The sequence below is a fragment of the Moschus berezovskii genome, chromosome 26, assembly GCF_049115385.1.
Source record: "Moschus berezovskii isolate FMDL1 chromosome 26, NW_MosBer_1.0, whole genome shotgun sequence".
NCBI lineage: Eukaryota > Metazoa > Chordata > Mammalia > Artiodactyla > Moschidae > Moschus > Moschus berezovskii.
Window position 1 is genome coordinate 6,799,792 of NC_142485.1, and position 12,953 is coordinate 6,812,744.

Below are 12,953 nucleotides of genomic sequence, written 5' to 3' on the forward strand. Positions count from 1 at the left end.
CTCTTAGCGACCCCATGCACCGCAGCCCACCAGGCTCCTCTGTCCCTGGGATTCTCCAGGCAAGAGCACCAGAGCGGGGTGCCATTGCCTTCTCCGGGAGTCACAACTGCTGAGCCCCAGTGGCTCGGGCCCCTGCTCTGCAAGAGGAGAAGCCACCACTATGAGGAGCCTGCTGGCCGCCGCGAAGGGAAGCCCCACAGCCAGAGAAAGTCCACGCCGCAACGAAGACCCGGCTCAGCCAAAAGTAAAGAATTGAATTTATTTAAAGGCCGCCCGAAAAACAGACGCACGCTACTAGATATAGATAGAAGCTCCTCCTGTATAGCAAAGGGAACGGTATTCAATATCTCGTAATAACCTATAACAGAAAATAATCTGAAAAAATATATAACTGAATAAAACTGAATCACTCTGCCATACACCAGAAACTAACACACTGTAAATCAATTACAATTCAATCTTAAAATAACTGAATGTTAATAATTTCTCTCACTCATTGACCAGTTTCTATGGAAATGAAGAATATTTCCCCAGGTAATTCAAAAATTTGGACTTGTACACACATATACACAAACAGATACCTCTGCTACACACACATACAAATAAAGCTCTAACTCCATACGGCTTATGAACTTCCATACCCATGGCTTCAAATATTTTATTGAACCATCATCTATTCCATTGCTTCAAATGTTTGTTTCAAGGAAGGGATAGCAGGAAAAGAAAATTCTTCTCAAGGACAAATACACTTCATACTATAAAAATAGGAGTGGCAAGTAAGCTAAGCATCCTAAACTTCTAAACCCACCCTCTGTAGATTCACAATGCAGGTGAGTTACTCTGAATACTAAAGACTCAGAAGTTCTTCAGAAAGTTTTGCTCTGTTTAACCTTATTAGAGTCACTTTTGTTGTTTTGTTGACAATAAAACTTATACTTTCTGTCCTACATGGGACGCACACTCTGTGAAACATGCATTCAAACTTCCACGAAGCTATTAGATGGACAAACTGAGACGCTTTTGTACCAGAGAAGCTTTGGTTCAGGAGGTGCCATGAGAGGGTCTTCGGTGGCCCGAATCCACCAGCTGGCCCAGACTAAGTGAGGATTAGACTTCAAAGAAGAAAAGCAAACAGAAGGAGATGATCTAGTCATATATCCACCTCCTTTCAAAAGATGTGCCACGCAGAGCCCAGACAGCACCTGTCAATCCAGACCAGTTCCTCCAAGGGCGCCATCGAGAGGAGGGGCAAACGGCACAGCCCGTCCCCCAGAGTGTGTCCCTACTGCTGTTTTGCACCAAACCAAGTTGGACACACAGGCTCTGAAGAGCAACAGCCCATGCCACAGTGTAGGAGAAGAGGTAGAAACGTCCTCCAATTCAACTTGTAAAATGGCGAGAGGGAATGACCCAGCTGTGATGCCCCGGCAACAGTCCCTCTGCTCCCTCACCCAAGACCACGAGGTGTAGGTGTGATGCACGCAGCAATTCCCAATTCTGTGCTGCAAGAAGCTGCACAGCAGAGATGAACCCGGAAACAGCAGGCACTTACACTGTGTGACTTTCAGAGAACACAGCCATTTCAGAATGAAATTCACCGTGGAAATACAACACATACAGTCCTCCCGACTACACTGACTCTGTAAAGATCTTGTCTTTTCTCTAAAATAAAAAAAAAAAATGCATGTCAGATGACCAAGTTCAGATATTTTAAAGTTTACAGGACAAGAACGTGTGGTCACCCACCCTGCTCCTGAGTCCCGGCACCCCTTGGCTCCTATCTCAGCATATACACTCACTCAAAGATGATCTTTCAACCCAATCACTCAGTTCTATGAAGTTTTATTTTGCTTTATTCTTTAGTTCTATTTCTGATGGATATGACAAGTGATAGTACTTGGTTTTATAAAGTAGTAAAAAAATAAAAATAAAAAAGAGGCAGGAAAGAGGCAGGGAAGGTGAAAGGAGGGAGGGGAGGAGGATGAAGAAGAGAAAGACGAAGCCAAGAGCCAGAAAAATCCCCAAGAAGCCCAAAGGGAACAACCAACCGACCAACCTACCGGTCCGGGGCATCCACTCGGACGATACACTCCTTCCGCTGGGGTCTGCAGAAAAGAGAATGCCCTTTGGCACCACTCTGACAATTCATTTTAAAATTTGTCTTTTGACTGCAGCCAAGTCACCTGGGCGGTTTTACTTTCACATTTTGAATTCCTATCCTCAAACTAGGGCTGATAAAATGAAACCTAAATATGCTTTGAGTCAGTCTCGCCAGTCCTCTCAAAAGAGCTTTACCCCAACCATTTAAAAAAGGAAAACACCAGTCAGGCAGCAGTAACAGCAGAGGTGTGACTTCTCCCCTCCCCTGTACCCACCAGAGGTGCTAAAGGGCCTGCCCCGCTGGAGACGGGCCTGGCTTTTTGGTCCTGCTACCACGGGAGTTCCGAAACTCTGCAATTTGCTGCAATGCCCCCAGCTTCACCCAAGAGCTGACGTTTCTGCACCCTGACACAATGCTGTCACATGCTAGTCACTTCATAGCAACCAGAAGACCTGCAGAAGTAATTCCTATTGGTACCACTTCACACATGCCAAAGTCTGGGGAAAGCTCATGCTACAAACAAGGATATCTGCCCTCTCCCTTAACAACTACAGATGATGCTTCATACTACACACACCCACGTTCAAAATGCCTCCTAATAACTGAGGATAAGGCTGGGAAACCACTACATATAATTCTATAGAGGAAAAAAAAAAAGTGAGGCTGAGAGAGACTAAATGACTTTCCCAAAGACACACTTATATATAAAACTGGAATTGAACCAAGACATGTCTTCAGTCCTAAAGTACTTTCCACAGTAAACAATCCATTGTACTAATATAAACCTTGAATAAAACTGAAAGGCAAAGCCATTAAGGAAAAAAATTATGGGTCTGGAGACTCAAAAAGACCTAGACTCAGGTCTCAGCCCCAGCAAGGCGTTCACCTCTGTCAGCCTCTGTTTCCACATCTGCAAATAATGAAGATCATAATACCTGCCTTAAAAATCAGGCACTCAAAAATAGCATTTACTATTACATTTTAAAAAAGATTTCTGGGGCTTCTCTTTTCCAGAATCCTTAACTTTACAAAAGAGGAAAAATGTTCCCCACAATTCCCCAGAATAAATCTAGGGTCCAAGTACCAATACCTAAAAGCACACACTTCATTATCCATGATAAATGTGCCAAAGAAAGCTGTGGTGTTTGAAAGCAGCAGTTCACAAAAAAAGGAGAACCAGATGGTTTTGTTCACCACATACCTGACTGTGACTATGGACGCCTGAAAGAAACAAACCAGTAACACACAGTGTGCCCTTGGCTACACCAGTCCAGCACCACCTCCTTAACCAAGACTTGCAACAAACAAGGACCCAGAGTCACCCTCTTTCCACGTGAGTATGCTAAAGTATTGAACTGAATCTGACAATACATTTAAAAAAAAAAAAATACATCCACCATGGTCAAGTTGGAGTCATTCTAGGGTCACAAGGAAGGTTCAGCATATGCAAGTCACTCAATGTGATACATCGCATCAATCACATCAACAAAAAAAGATAAAAATCACATAATCATCTCAACAGATGCTGAAAAAGCACTTGATAAAATTCAACATGCATTCATGATAAAAACTCTTGCCAAAGTGGGTATATATCTCAGCATTATAAAGAACTATTTATGACAAACCCACAACCAACACAATACTCAATGCTGAAAGGCTTCCCACTAAAATATGCAAGAAAACAAGGATGCCAACTCTACCCACTTTCTTTCAACATAGTATTAGAAGTCCTAGCCACAGTGATCAGACAAGAAAAAGAAACAGAAGTATCCAAATTGGAAGGGAAGAAGTAAAATTGTCATTATATGCAGATGACCATATAGTTTGTGTGTACTCAGTCATGTCAGAATCTTTGCAACCCATGGACTTTAGCCTGCCAGGCTCTTCTGTCCATGGAATTTTCCAGGCAAGAATACTGGAGTGGGTTACCATGTCCTACTCCAGGGGATCTTCCTGACCCTGGGATTGAACCTGTGTCTCCTGATTTTCCTGCCTTGGCAGGCATGATACTGCATATAGAAAACCCTAAAGACTCCACTAAAAACTCCACAAAAACTACTAAAACTGATTTTAAAAATTCAGTAAGGTAGCAGGATATAAGAATAACATACAGAAATCTATTGCGTTTTTTTACACTAACACTGAAATGTCAGGAGAAAGTAAAACAATCCGTTTCAAAATTCCATCAGAAAAATAAAGTACTTCGGAATAAACCTCACCAAGGAGGTGGAACACTTACATGCTGATAACTATAAAATACTAATAAAAGAAGTTAACAATTATCCAAAGAAACAGAAAGATAACCCATGCTCTTGGATTGGAAGAACATTGTTAAAATGGCCAAACTACTGACAGCAATCTATAGACTTAATATGATGCCTATCAAACTACCATATTTTCCACCAAACTGGAACAAGAAATCCTAAAATTTATATGGGACCACAAAAGTCCCAGAGTTTCCAAAGCAATCGTGAGGAAAAAGAGCAACACTGGAGGCTATAACCTCCCAGACTTAAGACACTGCTACAGAGCTACAGCAACCAAAGCACTGTGGCACTGGGCTTCCCTGCTGGCTCAGTGGGAAAGAACCTGCCTGCCAATGCAGGAGACATGGCTTCGATCCCTGGGTCAGGAAGATCCCCTGCAGAAGGAAATGGCAACCCGCTCCAGTATTCTTGCCTGGGAAATCCCATGGACAGAAGGAGCCCGTCAGGCCATCGCCCACGGGGTCACAAAAGAGTCAGACACAGCTTAGGGACTAAACAGCAACAACAGTTGGCACCAACAGCGGATCAATGGAACAGTAAAGACAGAAACAAACCCACATACCCACAATCAGTTAATCTGCAACAAAGGAGGCAAGAGTATTCAGTACAGAAAAGTAAGTCTCTTCAGCAAGTGGTGCTGCAGAGGCTGGACAACTCACGTAAATCAATGAGATTAGAACACTCCCTCACACCACGCACCATAAAAATAAACTTAAAATGGCTTAAAGACTTGTGTGAGACATGACACCACAAAATGCCCAGAAGAGGACATAGGCAAAACATTCTCTGACATAAATCATACCAATGTTCTCTTAGGTTAGTCTCCCAACACAAAGAAATAAACACAAAAACAAATAGCACCTAATCAGACCTACAAGCTTTCGCACAGCAAAGGAAAGCATCAACAAATTGAAAAAAGAATTTACATGATGGAGAAAATATTTGCAAATTACGTAACCAAAAAGGGATTAATCTCCAAAATATATAAACATATCATAACAGCTCAATATCAAAAAAGCCACCCAATCAAAGAAATGGGCAGAAGACCTAAAGAGACACTTCTCCAAAGGAGACATACAGATGGCCAACAGGCACATTAAAAGATGGTCAACATTGCTAATCACTAGAGAAATGCAAATCAAAACTACATTGAAGTATCACCTCACACCAGTCAGAATGGCCATCATCAAAAAGGCTACAAATAACAAATGCTATAGAGGATATGGAGAAATGGGAAGCCCCCAACACTGTTGGTGGGAATGCAAACTGGTGCAGCCACTGCAGAGAACAGTAAAGAGAGCCCTAAAAAAATAAAAAACTGAGTTACCATATGATTCAGCAATCTTTCTCCGGGGCACGTTTTTAGAGAAAACTATAATCCAAAAACGCACATGCAGCACAGTGCTCACAGCAGCTCTGAATGCGCACCAGCAGAAGAATGGATACAGAAGCTGTGGCACACATACACAATGGAGTACCCCTCAGCCACAGAAAGAAGGAAACAGTGCCATCTGCAGCCACAGGGATGGGCCTGGAGCTTAATCATACTAAGTGAAGTCGGTCAGAAAAAGACACACGCCATATATCAGTTATATGTGGAATCTAAAAACTGATACAAATGAACTCATTTAACGGAACAGAAATAGACCCACAGACCTAGAGAACCAAAGGGAAAGGTGGGAGGGATCAATGAGGAGTTTGGGGCTAGAAGATACACACTGCTATGTGTAAAATAAACAATAAGGGCCAGTGTATAGCACAGGGAACTACATTCAATATCTTGTAGTAACGTATAATGCAAAATAATCTGAGAAAGAATACATATGTATATACATAAAATGAAATCACTTTGCTGTACACCAGAATCTAACACAACACTGGTCAACCACCATACGTCAATTAAACAAATAAATAAAGAGCAGAGGCTTAAGAGGACAAAGATGCCTAACCACCTACCAAGTTCCCTCCCTGAAATCAGTTACTGGGCACCCAGACTTCACCGTCAGTAAAATGTACATGAAGAGAATGAGGAGCAAAACACAGCTCCCAAGATCAGGGGTTTAAAGTCTAGGTGAGTCCAGACAAACTCTGTGGAGACAACCACAAACAAGACAGAAATCACAGAGCACTCAGTGCTCCAACAGTCAATAGACTACACCCTGGACAATCCTAAACCAAAAGGAGGTGTACGCCAGGCAGGCAGTGATGACAGAAAGGCTCTCCCAGCAGAGGGGATGCACAGCAAGTCGCAGAGGGGTAAGAGCCCAGCATTTGTTCAAAGCGTGAGGCCAGCGTCGTCCTGCAGGGAGCAAGGAAAATGGCAGGGGTGTGAGTTCTTGGGCGGGGCAGGGGGCAGAGGAAGACTTCAAGTGGATGAAAAATGGCCAGATTGCTCTAAACTTAAACAGAGTATCAGCACGACCCAATCTGCCAAAATTAGCACCTCAACCTTAATTTATTAGTCATGTAGCAATCTCACGTAAAATCAGCTCAACTGCCACAGATTTGTCTTTAATACTCCAAGTATTAACACCCAAAGTTCAACCTTCATTTTAACATACATCAAGGAGCAATTTTCCTCAGAAATATGTAGTATGAATAAATGAGATAAAATAATAATAAAAAATATATTTGGTCTTCTAGTTACATTCAGCTCTGAGTTCACAGTTCATAATTTATAACAGAATGGTACTATAAAAATAGAAGTACAGGAATACAAGTGTATTCTAACTTGAGAAACAATGAAACGGTATGATAGTTCTTTATTTACTAATGGAAATATTTGTATACACTGGCAGCACCCAGGCTCACAAAAGCGAACTTTCTGTTGCCAATGGAGAAGCAGCCAGTACTATTTTTTCAGCACAGACTCTTGTTTTGCCCTCCTACTGCCTTTTTTCACTCTAGCTTTTTAAATATGGTCTTTATTGTAGGTGGGGTTGTAAACTTTATGAGCCAGTATGCCAGTTTAGATGTTAGAAAAATTTCCTACTGGCTCTAGTACTTCAAGCCTGAAAGCAAAGAAATTAAAGGGTAAAAGCATAGAGTATAGGGTTGTATTTTTCTCTGTGTCCAAGGGCACACAGAGTTCACCCATGTATGAAACTGCCTTTCAAATCCCTCAAAACTCTGTTCAAGTTCAGTAACAGAAGGCAGGCCTTCCCTTCAGTTCTATACAGGCTCAGACGCAGATTAAAGTAAGCGTTTCTGGCACGGGCACACGCCGTGCACCTTCCCTTCCAGCCCCTCTGACGCCCTCCTGCCGCCACTTCCGCTCAAAAGGCGGCTCCCTGCAGTCTCACCCAAGCCCACTGTCCTGCAGTCCCCTGTTCCTCACTCATTTCAGAAGCATTTATCGAGCGACGACTCAGCTGTCAGGCACAGTGATCAGTAAACGAGACATGCTCTCCAGCACTGCAATTTGAGGTTGCAGTTGAAGAGCTCTAACAACTTTTCAGAGAGACTACTTTTAAAAGCAATTACAATAATGTCATTTTAAAGAAAATACAGGGTACATCCAGAGCACAGGGCAGGACCGTAAGTTCCTCTAAGGAGGTCAGCCTCCTGGAGAAAGTGACACTTAAGTTGACCCTGAGGACAAGGATTCTAAGTGTAGGGGGTAAGAACAAGAAAGCCCAAAGTAAGAGAATAAAACACATCAAAGAAAACAAACCAAGTTCACTGTGGTTGAGTTTATGGGGTAGAAGTGGGAGGGGCACAGAACACAGAACAAAACAAGATAAAGCTACAAGTAAGCCTTTGCTGACTACAAAGGCTCCGCTGCCGTCACCACCCAAACACTGTCCATCCCAGCTTATTTTCCGTAACAGTAGACTAGTGTGTATCAATTACCAGAAAATCAGAGAACCACGTCGATGATACGCTATATTAGCAAGTTTAACGTGATAATGGGAGGGATCACACGGGCATTTTAACAGGAACTTTCTGGAGGCAATGGTTTGGTCAGAAGGGAAGTAACAAGTGAAACATTCAGGCTCCAAGATGAACCAGTGGAGATAACATTTTGGGTAAAGACCAGCTGTCCACTAGTTCCATTTCCCTCTATGTTCCCAACTATTCTATCATCAGAACAATTATTCCTAACAATCACGACAGTATGAGACACGCCCTGCATTCCATTATAATCACCATCTTCCTCTAAAAAGATCCACCGCAATAAAATGAGAAAAAAATGAAGACAGAAAAAAGCAAAAATAATTCTTTGCAGATGTTCTCACTGTCTACATACAAGCCTCAAAAGCATTAAGCAAAAAAGTTATTAGAACTGGTAAGGTTGGTCAGTAACAAAAATATAAAGACAACAGCTTTAATAAACCATGAAGGACAAGTTAGCATGTTGAGAAAAATTCTAGTCAAAATAAGAATAAAACTTAAAGTATCTAGGCAAAAACTTAAGAAATGTTCAGAACAAGAATGAAGCAAACTATAAAACTGTTGCTGAAAGAAGTTAGTACTAAATAAACACTATACTCTTAGAATGAATTAGGCAAAGATGCCATTTCTCCCTCAAATTCCCTTACAATTTAATGTAATTCAAGGGGCACATAAAAAATAAAACCAAAGAGAACTAGAAGTATAGCTGAAAATATAGCTTCCCCATAGAGAAGATATTTCTAAACTTCACAGGAGCAAAAAATCATGATTTAAATGACCGGTTTAATTACATGGCAAAAATATCAAGCAAAATTAAAATGGTAACTGGAGAGAAAAACACCCCCGAGACAAAAGACAAAACTAGTCTTCATATGTAATGGACTTCTGTGTACCCTTTAGAGAAAGATGAACACATCCTTTGAAAAAATGGCCAAAAGACATGTTACTGAACATTGGAGTCACTGCATCCTTCCTAGAAAAGCTGCTTCGTCCCCATCCCCTGGTCAAAGCAGGCCCTTGAACCTCCCATCCTAATCTCAGCTGGATGGACCAGAAGTGACCATCCAGTGAAGCAAAGCCAACCGCCTGCTCCCTCCTGGAAACCGGGGCCTCAGGTGCCCATGGCACCCGGAGGGTGGCGGGCATCTCAAGTGAGGGACCCAGCAAACCAGAGCCAGGTGGGACACACGGCTATGGAAGGGAAGAGGCCTCGAGAAGAGGGAAAGCCAGCAGGCAAGCAAAAGCAGAAGCGTGGACGTGCCAGGAAGCACACCTTCCCGTTCTTGTCTCCGAGGCCTGCCTGTCCTTGGACGTGAACTTGAGCGCCTGTGACATCCATTCAATAAAACCAGCGCACGTAGGTTTCCAATCCCCTGCAATCAGAGCGAGCCCAAACAGACAAGAGCAAGCAAGTCACAACAAAGGATAAAAAGATCGAAATTAAACATGTTAACAATGAAGCACTCCAGGCACTCAGTTTCCTCAGCTATCAAACTGGCAAAGACAAAAAGGCAGCGAGATGGAGCACAGCAAGGTTAGGCACTTACAGGTTGGAGAGGGGTGTAAGCTGGTAAGACTTCTAGCTTCAGTAAGTCTTAAAATCACGGAGATCCCAAGCAGCAGCAGAGAAACTTTAAACCATTTATTGTAAGCAAATAATCACAAATATATACAAGAAAGTTACTAAAGGATATTTACTGCAGTGCTATCTATAACAAAACAAAATAAACAGACTCAAAATCTATTTACATCTGTGTTTCTCAAACATTATGCATCCATCACTTTCACAATTTTTGCATATTTCTGTAATATAGGTACTGATTCCCTCAATATTGCTCATTAAGTCAGCCCATTACCTTTATTTCAGGGCTTCCCAGGTGGTGCTAGTGGTAAAGAACCCGCCCACCAATGCAGGAGACATAAGAAACAGGGGTTCGATCCCTGGGTCTAGAGGATTTCAGCTATTCTTTTAAGAAGTTTTTATTGAGTGCCTACTGTATGCCGAGGAGCTATTCTCAGTGCAATAGATTCAGTAATGACTAAAATAAAATTTAAAAAAAATGCCTGGCCTGGTAGAGCTTATATTTTAGTAGGGAGACAATAATAAGATAATCATATTAATGACATGGTTAGGGAGAAAAATAAAACAGGCAAAAGGAACCTGTGGCTTTGTGAGGGAGGAAGTTAGAATTCTGAAGAAGGTAAACACGAGAAGCTCCAATACTTCGGCCACCTGATGGGAAGAGCCAACTCGTTGGAAAAGACCCGATGCTGGGGAAGATTGAAGGCGGGAAGAGTAGGGGACGACAGAGGATGAGCTGGTTGGATGGCATCACCGACTCAATGGACATGAGTTTGAACAAGCTCTGGGAGATGGTGAAGGACAGGGAAGCCTGGCAGGCGGCAGTCCAACTCAGTTCAGTCGCTCAGTCGTGTCCGACTCTCCGCGACCCCATGAATCACAGCACGCCAGGCCTCCCTGTCCATCACCAACTCCCGGAGCTCACTCAGACTCATGTCCATCGAGTCGGTGATGCCATCCAACCAGCTCATCCTCTGTCGTCCCCGTCTCCTCCTGCCTTCAACCTTTCCCAGCATCGGGTCTTTTCCAATGAGTCAGTTCTTCGAATCAGGTGGCCAGAGTCCACTGGGTCACAAACAGCAGGACACGAATGAGTGACTGAACAACAACGAAACGCTGGAAAGGCACCTCTGAAGACCTGAAGCTGGGGGCTGGCTGTGGCGTGCCTGGGGATGAGCATCCCAGGAGACAGAACAGCAGGGGCAAAGGGTTCGAGGTGGAAGCAGGCTCGGCGTGTTCAAAGGTGGGCAGAGGCCAGCGCGACAGAGCAGAGGGGCGAGACGGGCAGGAGTGGGGGTGCCGAGACCACGGGTTGGGGGCGGGCAGAGACAAGGGACACTGTGCAGGGGCTTTCTGGCCGTGGAAGGACTCGGGCTTTTACTCTGAGATGGGAAACCATCAGACTGACAGAAGACTGAACTGGGATGCTAGTTAAAAGGATAAAAACCACGGCCACCTGGATCATTTGAATCCTGGTGGCTTTTGGAGTGGGGAAGAGGTGAGTTACAAACATATTTTGAAGGCAGAGCTGACCAGTTTGCTGATGTGCTGGATACCGAAGACTCAGTAAAATCACCTAATGAATGAGGTGTTCTGCTGAAGAGGGGCTGAGGAGCCCCAACTTCTAAAGGCTGTCCAGAGGCACTGCTACCATAAAATCATAAGTCTGATGTGTTATCATTTTATAGTACATATTAGAATGTAGAACCATTACCAAAACATGCCCATTGACATATTTCCTGAACTATTTCGTGTGCCACCAGCAGTGTCTGCCCAGCCTTTGGGAAGCACTCCTTTAAATAAAGCTGAAATATTCCGGGTCTGCGCCCGCACGCTCTCTCTCGCACACACACAGGTTGAAAACACAGATACCAAAACGGCAGCAGTAACTGATGCCTAGGTGATCATTCCTAGATTATTTACTTCTTTGTGCTTTTCAAATTGTCGTTAATGAATATGTATTTTCATTCTATAATCAGACTCCTCTTAAGTGGATGGGATTTTTTTACTATACAGTTGACCCTTGAACAACATGAAGGTTAGGGGCGTCAATCCTCTAAGCAGTCAAAAATCCACATATAACCTTTACAGTCAGCCCTCCGTGTCTATGGCTCCACGTTCGTGGATTCAGCCCACCGCGGGACATCTAGTGCTGCAGTGCATATCCAGTGGGAAAAACCATTGCTCTTCAAGGGTTAACTTCAGTTCTTAGTTTCAAATCAAGTTCTTAGTTTCTGGTTTGATCTGACGTAAGGCTTTTAACAACACATTCAGAAAGAGAGAAAGGTAGAGAATAGCGACCTAGCAGGCAGGAATGAACAAAGATGCTCAGAAACCGAAAACAGAGTCCCAGACAGCAGTGACACAGATAGGACATAAACTCTGAAAAGCCCAGTGGCTAGCATGCAACACCTGAAAATCAAGATCCAGAAAGCAGAAGCTAGAAATTGTGAGACGCTCTTGAATCAGCCACGAGCAAGTTCTTGGGCCCTCACTGGACCAGGGACCAGCGCTCCAGTGAGACACCACTGCTCTGTGTTAGACAAGTTTTCTTGGAACATCTTAACACCATGACAGCATATTTCAATAAACTGCTCAAATGTTTCTACATAAATGTCATCTAAAACATTACCCAGGTGAAACAAACACACCTATGCATACACAGACCTCAAGAGCAATGTCAATAAAAATCAGAATGGGCTCTAAAAGAAATTGACTATGTCTTCCACCTCCGTCCCAAGGGTGTCGTTTCATAGGTAACTAGGATTCGGTGAAGGTCTTTAGGTCACACCACTTAGTTGGGTTATCAAAGTGTCACTGTTTCTGACTCTTCTTATTAACTCGCAGAAGACCACAAACGCACACAGTAAATGGAATGAGACTAAAAGGGCTCTGGCAAGCTCTGAGGTTTTCAATCCTCCATGTTGCTTAAGAGCAGCAGTGACTCTTCTCTATCCTAATCAGATCCACAACTGGCTCCGTCTGCAGACACTGTGCTGTACCTGGGCAGACAGGCAGCTGCTGGGCTGGGAGAGTCACTCCGGGAGAGACACGAGAGAGGACTGTTTTCCGGGCCTGTCGTGTTGACTCAGCTCTCCCGTCTCTCTGA

General features: G+C 43.4%; 1 protein-coding gene across 10 annotated transcripts in view; it reads right to left on the minus strand.

Annotated features, from left to right (window-relative positions):
* Positions 1-12,953, minus strand: part of PSD3 (pleckstrin and Sec7 domain containing 3) — a 610,189-nt gene that overhangs the window by 283,071 nt on the left and 314,165 nt on the right. The window lies entirely within an intron of this gene.